Raw genomic sequence first — 10519 nt, forward strand, 5'->3', positions numbered from 1 at the left:
AAATAAGTATGATTCAAGGCAAACTTTGATGATGACAGAAGAGAAACCTAGACAAAAACTTCAGGTGGGAGATATCACTTTCACGTGAGGGGGAGGGGTAGCTTAGGGAAGGTTTCATAGAAGAGGTAGCAAATTAAGTGCCCCTTAAAGCTCTTTGTTCTTTTCCTGCCTGGCTTAGAGAGAAATTCTGGACAGGGAAGACTTTTCCATGTTACAGACTTGTGAGTTTCAAAAGCTTAAAGAGCTTCATGGATCTAGGGGGAGAGAAGATCTCACTAGCTATGGACTCTAGAAAGGCACCAGTCCTTAGAGATCTACACCTAAGGGGAACCTCCTGAGGACCTCAGGAGTGAGTAAAAGGATTCCCAGGGTCAGGAGTCTTGGGTACCCCTCAGCCCATGGGCTTTGCTGTCTTTGAACTTTAAAGCTGAGCCCCACTTGTGTATGCAAGCGGAGAATGTGACCTCTAGTTTGGGGGGCTATTTGTAATTATCGTTTTTGCTACTCCTTCTTCTTTTTTTGAGGCAATTGGAAGTTAAGCGAGTTGCCCAGGGTCTCACAGTTAGTAAGTGTGTGAAGTCAGATTTAAATTCAGGTCCTTCTGACTCCAGAGCCAATGTTTTATCCACTGCACCACCTAGCTGCCCCTTGCTCTTCCTTCTTGATAAATACCCAAGATCTTGTGAAAGCTAAAAAAAGGAAAAAGCTCTGAAGAAAGAAAGGGAAGGGCTTTGGTGGACACAGGTATGGAAGTGTGTATTGTACATTCCAGGCAGGGAAGACAGACTGGGAGTGCACAGATAGCATAGGTCACTTCAGCTCGTGGCAAAAGTCCAGACTGGATGTATTATCATTAAAGGGAGGGCTTGTAAGCATTTTGAAAAAGAAGTCAATATTGTTTCATAAAGGGTGCACCACACCAGACTAACTTCATTTCCTCCTTTGACAGGTTTACTGACTAGGCAGATGAGAGAAATTCCATCCAAAGAGTTTACCTGGGTTTGACAACATCACTTATGCTAACCTTGCAGACAAGGTGGCAGGATATAAGCTAGATGACAATATGATTACATAAATTCAGAACCGATAGAGTGATAAACCTTAGGACAGTGCTTAGCAATTAATCAATCAACAAGTATTTGGTACCTACTATGTGTCAGGCACTGTACGAAGAATCTCTACTTCAAATTAGCTTACATTCTAATGGGAAAATCAAATATATGCATACATACATATACACACATACACAGTATATATGCATATATAGGATATATACATATATACAAGTACACATATAGCATAACTGTGGAGTTAATAAACATAAACATATAGACAGTAGTTGAAGGTATTTTGGGTGGGAAGGCACTAGTATTTGGGAAGATCAAGGAAAACTTCACTCAAAAGATGGTGCGTGAGATGCATCCTAAGGGAAAAGAAGCACTCTCTGAAGTGGATGTAAGGCATTATAGATAGCTAGTGCAAAGGCACATAGATGAGAGATGGAATGTCATGTGTGAGGAACGAAGAGATGGTTAATTTGACTGGGACACAGAGTTTGGGAGAGGAGTAATGTCCAGCGAGGCTGGAAGGATAGATTGGGGCCCGGTTGTATGGGACTTTAAGAGCTAAACAAAAGAATTTATATCTGATTCTACATGCAATAGGAAACCACTAGAGTAGGTTGAGTAGAGAATTCACATAGTGAGATGTGTGCTTAAAGACTATAATGTTGGCAGCAGTGTGTAGATACACATTAAGCACTTAAATACTTTAAAAATTTACTGATTTAAACTTTAATTTACTTAAATATTTATTTAAGATTTAAATTTTAAAAATTAAATTTTTTTCATTCATTCATTGATCATTGTCAACTTGGATACAGTCTAGGTTGAGTGCCACAGGTATCTGTCCCTAGTGCTGAGCTATAAAATGTTTTCACCAGTATCTTCAGTAAGTGCATATTTATCAAATTTGCAGATGACACTCGGAAGGAAGGCTAGCTAATACTGATTACAAAGTCAGACTTTAAAAAGATGTTCATAGTCTAGGATGAAATCGTGCTGATTGAATATGATGAATTTCACATAAATAAATGCAAAGTCCTGGGCATGGGTCAAAAAAAAAAAATCAACTGTATAGATGCTAGTTATGGCAGGTTCTCCTAAGCTGGAAAAGCTTCAAGTAAGACTCTAGTGATGGACTAAATGTCTGCCGTGTGAGGATCAGACTACTAAAATCCAGAGAAACTCATCACCAATTTGGTCAAAGAGTGATAGATTTTTCTACCGCAGTAATTCTTGGTGAACATCTAAGTCACAGAAAAGCTGCTACATACATAGGTGCAGTAACTCACACTGATGAAATCGAAGATGTCTGAAGTATTGGTTAAGTTGTTGTTTGTCCTTTGAATTTGAAGAGGGCCAATGACATCATAGGTGATGTCTTGCCCTGTGCGTGAATTGGACTTAAGTGAGACAGAGTTGCGCAAAGTCATCAGCCTCACTCTCTCTTCCAGAGTCATCAAAGTCCAGTGGTAAGACAAAAGTCAAAGTGACTGGCGATGGCCCAGGATGCAGTGGATGATCTTAGTGTCTTTGATGCATGACCAAGTTTCAAGCACTTCATAGATCCTGCTTCAGTCTCCTTCATGCCCACTGGGACTTGTCTGCCCATTTCTCCTGGGGAAGTTTTCACATGCTTGGGGTAGACACCCCCCAACTCAGCAACAGGTTTGAAGCCTGTCACTCTTGTCTTGCTTTAGCCCATGTGCTGAGATGGGTGACCAGTGTGCATACTACAACTTCTTGGAGCCACAGGTGAGAGCCAGGTGCCAGATAGACACCAAAGATGGATGAGCAGCCCTGAAACGGGCTTGGCAAGCCCTCACACCAGAGATGCCAGTCCTTCTACCTCCACAGCCTCCATTGGTTAAGTACTCTACCTGTGAAAGAATCTGGGTTATTAGTGGGACCTGTTCAGTATGAATCAACAGTGTAATGAGGCAACAAAGAAAGTAGTTGTGACCTTAGGCTGCATTACCATAAGCATAGATGTCTGAAATGAGGAGTTGGTGATTTCACTGTCCTCTGTCCCAGTAAAATCATATTTGGAATGCTTTTTGTTCAGTTTGGGTACCATATTTTGGGAAAGATTTTCCAGAGGAAAAAGTCCGGGATTGTACATTTACTGGAAATCATGAGGATTGGAGGAGGATCAGTTGAAGGTACTAGGGATATTTAAACCCCCCTCCCCCAGAGAGGGGACTTATCAGGGAACATATGATAACTGTCTTGAGTATCTAAAGGGCTACTCTGCAGAAGACAGATTAGACTTGGTTTGCCTGGCTCTGGAGAACAGAACAAGAAAAAAATTGGTGGAAGTTAACAGAGCGATAAATTTCAGGTTCATAGAAGAAAAAACTTCCTAAATGTTCTGAAAGTTCAGTTCAACTTAAATACTTATTGATCATTTTTAACTCTGTTCTTTACTTAATAATAAATAAATTATAGTAACTAACTTTTTCCAATGTTGTTAAAGGACTTTTTTTTGAAAATAAAAACTTTTAGTTTTTTTTTCTCCTAACATTCATTCTTTCACTCTTCTGGGTCTCTCAACAACCAGGTGGTCCTTTTTACAGTTGGGGAAAATGAGGCAGAAGGAAGTTAATGAACTGGTCCAAGCCTATAACAGGAAGTGCCAGAGTGGCCACCCAATACTTTTTCATATGCTATAGGAGACTGTGTGTAACTGAGACCTCTTTGTGTGTATGATTCCTGCCCCGGTTCACGGCCTCTGGCCCAAGTCAGGATTATATCAGCAGTGGGGTGGCAGGTTTCAAGGTTTACCTACTTTCTGTACCTTGGTCATTCCCTTCTCTCAGAATAAACATACCCCCCTCTAAGTCCTAACATATCGTCTAATTGTGATTAATAATGGAAGATGAGATGCTTGGCATTATTTCCTCAATTACAAATCTCTCATGAATTGTAATACATAATACAAAATGATCATTATGAATTCCTTTTATCATACGCTGTAATTGCTATAAATCTTCCCCTCCAGTGTTTTCTTTTAATATCAGCAGCAGAGGTTCAGAATACATTTATGCGGTGTCAAATTCCCGACATATAATTGGAAAACAGTGCAAAGGCACGATTCAGTTTGTTTGATGAAGCATTTTCAAGTTTTACATATGCATTTATCTGCATATATATGTACAGCGTGTTGACACAAAATAATCCATTTACCACTTTGAAAAAGCTTTCATTGACTAAAGAAGCGGGGCCTTGATGTACATGCATAGCTATAAACAACATAATTGTAGGTATTCTTTATGAATGTTGCACCTTCATTATTAAATTATTCTTTATATGTTCAGTCTGAGGAATGAAACCCAGGCTACTAACATTAATTCTGTTCATGGGCTATCTCAGAAGAAAAGCAAGGTCAAGATTCCCCATCTAAACTCCCTCTATGAGATGATGATATTCAGTAACTTCTTCCTGTAGGTGTACACAAAGCTCTTAGGTTTGGAAGAGTGCAGGAGAATCATCACAGTTAGACACAGTAATGGCAATTCTGGTAATGTGCATATTTAGAAGACAAAGCTGAAGGCTTCAGGTGGGAACAATGTCCCTATTTGTCTCATTGTGTTACATCCAGTTCTTTGGGGAATGAGGGCCTCCTTTTAAACTGGGAGGAGCCCTTGTTCTCCTCTGACATATGGTTGGAATGAGAGGGCCTCTGTGGTGACAACCTCCCATTCATCCATGGGAGGAGTGAGAACACAGCCGTGGAAGAGACTGCGAAAGGTTTTTCTCATTACTACTAGAAATCTTACATTGTCTGCCCCTGAGAATGTTAATGAAAAACTTGTGACTTTGGCAGCTGGAATTCATCTTTGGGATTTCGGACAAATCAAATTACCCAACAGGTAACAACATTTTACACACACACACACACACACACACACACACACACACACACACACACACACACACTCTCTCTCTCTCTCTCTCTCTCTCTCTCTCTCTCTCTCTCCCTCTCTCTCTGGTCTATGTCCTCTAAAGTCTAGACGACTCATCTACTGCGCAATATGATTGGGGAATGCTAAAAGGCCTACTGTGTGCAGGCATTGCCGTAGCCCCTAGGAATACAAAACAAAACAAAAAAAAATAGTCCCTGTCCTGAAGGTGATTACATTCTACCATAAAAAGCAGTCAACTCTCTAAGATGGAGTTATTTCAGAAGATGAATAGGATAGCTGTCTCTCTCTCTCCTGGTCTGGGAAAAGGAGAAAGTTGGAGTTGAAAAGCAGTCAATGATTCAGAAAGATGGAAGCACCTTAGATCAGGGGAAGGAACCTGCAGCCTCGAGGCCACAGGTGGCCTGGAGACTGCAGGTCCCCCACCCCCGATCCAGGCTTGCATCCTTATTTCATAGGTAAGTTCATACAAATATGTGGCAGAGGTGTGATTTAAGCTCAGGTCTTTTGACTCAAAATCCAGGGCTCTGTTAATGAATTAGATTTTTTTAAGAGGTCATTAGTGCTGGAAGGGATCTGAGAGGTCATTTAGTCGAACTCCTTCATTTTCCAGAAGAGGAAACTGAGGTCCAGAGATATGAAGTTACTTACCCCCGATTGCACAGTTGACAAGTGGGTATTGTGTACTTTGGGAAGCAATTCCTCCTTACTCATTGACCCACTCACTCTAATGAGGTGGGGATACCCATAATCAATTATTCAAAAAAGGCCTTGTATTGATCATCAGCTGCTACTAGTTTCTTTGATGAGAATGGTGGTAGAGTCTTTATGCCAGATCTCTGGTATAAGCTGGCCAAGCTGGGAGTAACTCTTTTAAGAAATTTATTAAACTTTTTTGTTCCTACAGAGTATTTCACTTACCGTTGTGTACTTGTCCACCTGAAATCATTCTTATTTCACGGACTCAGAGAAAGAGAGGGCAGAAGAAATCTTAGGAATAATCTCGGTGCCCCAGCTGTGTACACATACTGATTAACAATTATAAGGATCTAATTGACAATCTCAATTCAGTTGTTTAAGCAGCATCTGGGCCATTTTCAGAATGCTTTTATTTATCAAAAATCAATTATTTAAAATTCTGGTTCAGAGCACTTATTTGGTTAAACATCTGTCTAGCTCTTGGGGTGGGGTAGCAGAGGGTAAAAGATAAAGGACAATTTAAACATGTATGAGAAGGCATGAATGTGAGTGAGAAAGATCCAAGCAAAGTTGCTCTTTTCCAATCTACCTAATCTGAACACTTCAGTGGAAAGTAATTTCTTTTTTCACTTTTCATCTCTTTGCAGACTATATAACTAATATAATATAACTTTATAGTTTTGCAGACCATATAACTAGTATCAAGTTATAGGTACCAGGAGGGTCTTCAAGAGCCCTTGTGATACAAGGACCTGGCTTCAGAAAGATCTAGGCTCGCCTCTGATATTCATTAGCTGTGTGATTATAGGCAAGTCACTTATCTTCTTGATGAGCCTCAGTTTCCTCATCTGTAAAATAGGGAAAATAATACCTGTGGTACCTACCTTTTAGGCAGCTGTGTGGCTCACATAAGATAATGTCTATATCCTTCTTTTAAACTCTAACATAATTGGAATATTGAAACTCATGATCGCTTGATTGCATAGTCCACATTGGGAGGATGTCAAAACATTCTGCTGAAAAGTGGAAAATTAAGAAGTTCAGCAGACCATCTGGGTGTTTTGTCTACACAATCCCAAACATCTGGATAGAGTGCTTTTCATGGTGTAAAATGCAATAAAAACTTCAGCTGTTATATTAGAGGCAACATAGTATAGTAGATAGAGTGGTGGGATTGGAATCAGTCAAACCTGGGTTCAAATTCTCCCTATTGATACTTCCTAGACAGGTGACTAAGATTCAGGCAAGTCCTAGGACTGCTACTAAGTCATACCAGGCTGGGATTCACACCTAGACCCTGGCTGAAGAAAACACGTGGACTTCTTCCATTTGTATTCTATTGTATAAGATGAAAGCCAAGGTTAACAGTGGAGGTGGTACTTCTAGATTCTCAAATGGATAAAAGTAAACACAGAAATAAAACATTTGGGCCACCACATGTGGCAAGTAGCCAACCAAGGAGTATTTGTGTGACAAATGCACTGTAAACACGGGACAGCTAGCTTGTTTCATGTTTGCAAATTTATAGGCTTCTTCTAGGCGTGTTTCGAAGCCTAGGATAATTGGTTCTATTGTGGCTTTGTTGCTCTGTGTCTGAAAGTGTGTGGTCTTACAAACCATGAGGCAGAGTGGAATCTTCTTTTTCTTCCAAGCATGAAATAAGTGACATAGAACATCTTCAAATTATGTCTCCTCCTCTGGCAGGCAAATGAATGCTGTGATACAATAGACACTAAAGATGAAATGGTCCTTCTGATTCATTCAGCAGAGGCAGTACAGTACAATGGGGAGAGCTCTCTGGCTTTGGCATCAGAGAACATGAGTTCCAATCCTGGCTTGCCACTGATTACCTGTGTAACATTGGACAAGTCACTTCCTGACTCTGGGACTTAGTTTCCTCCTATGTAAAATGAGAGTTTGGACTAGATGAGATCTAAAGCCTTCCAGTTCCAAATTCCAGCCTAGAATCCTACGGAAATAGGTCTGGAAAGCTTTGCATCATTTCTACAACATTTCTCTGTGGCCCTCAGCTTGGCAAAGCACTTTTCTCACAGGAGCCATGGAAAATATGAGCTGCATGAGGATTAACACCTCCATTTTAAAAATGAAATGGGTCTCAGAGAAGTTTAGTACCTGGCTCAAGGTCACACAGCTCACCAATAGAAGAAGCAGGTTGTAAATAAAGTCCCTCCATCTTTCTTTTATGACATTCTGACTCTTAGAAGGTTTATTGGATACAAAGGAGCCCAATTGTGTAAGTGTATGTGTTCATATATTCATGTCCCAACAGCTGAAGGAGGTGGAAGAATAGAAAGAAGAAGAACAGAAGGAGGAAGAAATGGAGGAAATGGAGGTGGATGAAGGGGAAGAGATGGAGGAAGAGGGAAAAAAAGGAACAAAGACAGTGCCATGTTTGTGACTGACTGTTGGCACTCACATGGCTGGTAACCAGTGACTGAAAGACACTCCTGAGCATGGTGCCTCACCAATTTCTTCTTTCCATAATTTTTTCCCTCAGGGTTGAATGAAATGTACAGTTTCAGCCATTCAGTCCCCTTGCCTGATCTCTGGTAGGTACACAGTTCTTCTTCTTCCTCCATCTCCCTCCTACCACCACTCTGGGTCTTCCAATGCAGTAGGGCTTTGGAAATATCATAGTTCCAAATTATTTTGTATCTGTAAGCAAGAACTTAAAGGGCAAGCTACCATCATTCCTGTCCTCCCTCCCCCCGTGCCCCTCCCCACTTCTTCCACTCCTTCTACCTTTTCCCAAACTCCCCCATGTCAACATTCCTCAGCATCCGCTCCATCAGTTTGGGGGAGATGATAGTTTCTATTTGTACACTCAAATAAACAGAGGAAATATGCTAATGTGCTCCAAATATGGACCATGCAATCAAATTATCATGAGTTCTGGGCAACATTTTTTGAGGCTTTCTCTAAAAATAGAGCATTTATATCATGCAAACACACACATACAGCTTATATCAAACAAACTATCATTTAATCCAGCCAAAATTGTAGTATTTTTAAAAGTCCTGAGTCTATAGTCTTTCCTTGAGTGGTTCTCCCACCCTCTACCCCCTACTGTGTGATGGGGAAGGAGGTGTGGGTATATGTGTATGGACGTGTGTGGGAGGGAAGGAAGCAAGGTGGGGGACTGTTTTTCAGAGCTACTTTTCCCCATCTCCCTCCTGACGTGAATGGGAGTGAGCCATGTGAATGGGAAGGAGAAGTGATCTATGTCTGGGTATTTTTCCCTGTAACATTTAATGACATCCAGCTGTTCCAGCTGTTTCTATTTCACAATTGAATTTTTACGATTTCACAGAGCTGGGAAAGCAAGCTATTGATCATGACATCTATCACTTAAGTAAAGTAACTCCTCCTCTCAGTAGTGTAAGAATTTGAATAGTTTCAGCGTTGTTTTCTCTTTCTTAAATAATCAGAAAAATATCCAAGTCATGGCTATACGATAGCAGCGAAACCAAATGAAAATGGACATTTTGGTCAATCCCCCATTTTTTTGGGGGGGGTGTCTGCACAGTACTAAATGGTCTGACTTATCCTACCTCACTTGCAGAATTGTTCTGCTGTCAGGAGAGTTTTTACAAGGAAAATAGGTCCAGCACATGCTGGAATAGGAAGACACCTAGAGACTTCAATTCTGTTCAGGGCTGGACCAGGAATGATGAGTCCTGGAAACAAACCCAGTCCCTACACTGACTAATGTGATGCAAGGCAAGTCTCCCTCATGTTCCTTACCTGAGACTTGACACTTGCATTCCCTACCTCACCGGGCAGGGGGCAGCACTTGAGACAATTTGGATCCTTATATAAGATACGGGTAGAAAGGTACCTTATTATGGTGAGTAGAGTCAGACCTCGGGATGAATAAGGAAATGAATAATTTTTTAAAAAGCATTTATTAAATGCCTACTATGTGTCAGGCACTTAGCTAAACCTTTGGGATAGATTTTTTTTTTAAAGAGACAGTTTGATCTCAAGAAGTCCACGTTCTAATGGGGGAGACGACCCCCACAAGAGGGTTCATATAGAGAGCTCAGTGGTCCCTAGAGGGCAGAGGCAAACCAGATGGGCTTGTGTCTTCTTGAGTGTCATTTCCATCATTTGAGGCACAAGGTGATACAGTGGAGAGAGTGCTGTTAGAGCCAGGATAGCCTGAGATTGAGTTCTGCCCAAGACACTTACTGGCTAGGTGACCCTGGGCACCCAGGGGGTACTTGGAGAGGACCTAGGGGTCCTCTTTCCTAATCTCATTTTCCTTATCTGTAAATAGAAGTAATAATAGTCCCTACCTTAAGCGGTTGTTGAGATCAAAAGAGATAGGATATGTAAAATATTTTGCAAATTTTAAAGCATTATATTTATGTTATTTATTCCTGATAAAGCCATGCCCACTTCTGATCTATCATTTGACAGAGTCAAAGATTTTGTCAAGACTTTCTTGTCTAGGCAGCTATGGCTACCGAGGAGGTGGGGGTTTGCTGGGTCCCTGTAAGGCCAAGTCTCCTCTGGATGATAGTTTATGATGGCCTAGGGGGTGAGGGAGGAGAGGAATTGCATCTTCCAGGGCTCTGGGGTGGCCTCAACCAGGGTAGGGGACGAGGTAGTGATGGAGATAATTGATGTGACTTGGTAGGCCTGTGTCAGGAAGAGCTGAATTCTGACACATGCAACTTGGGTAACCCCACACTCTCAGTGATTCAGGGAACTAAGACTATAAAGTGTAAAGCAACTACCAATTAGCAGTGGTACAGGGAGTTTCCTTACTGGGAAGTTCCCTATTATAAAGAAATCACAGGTGTAGTTAAA

Source organism: Vombatus ursinus, unplaced genomic scaffold (genome assembly GCF_900497805.2).
Source record: "Vombatus ursinus unplaced genomic scaffold, bare-nosed wombat genome assembly UNPS02014810.1, whole genome shotgun sequence".
NCBI lineage: Eukaryota > Metazoa > Chordata > Mammalia > Diprotodontia > Vombatidae > Vombatus > Vombatus ursinus.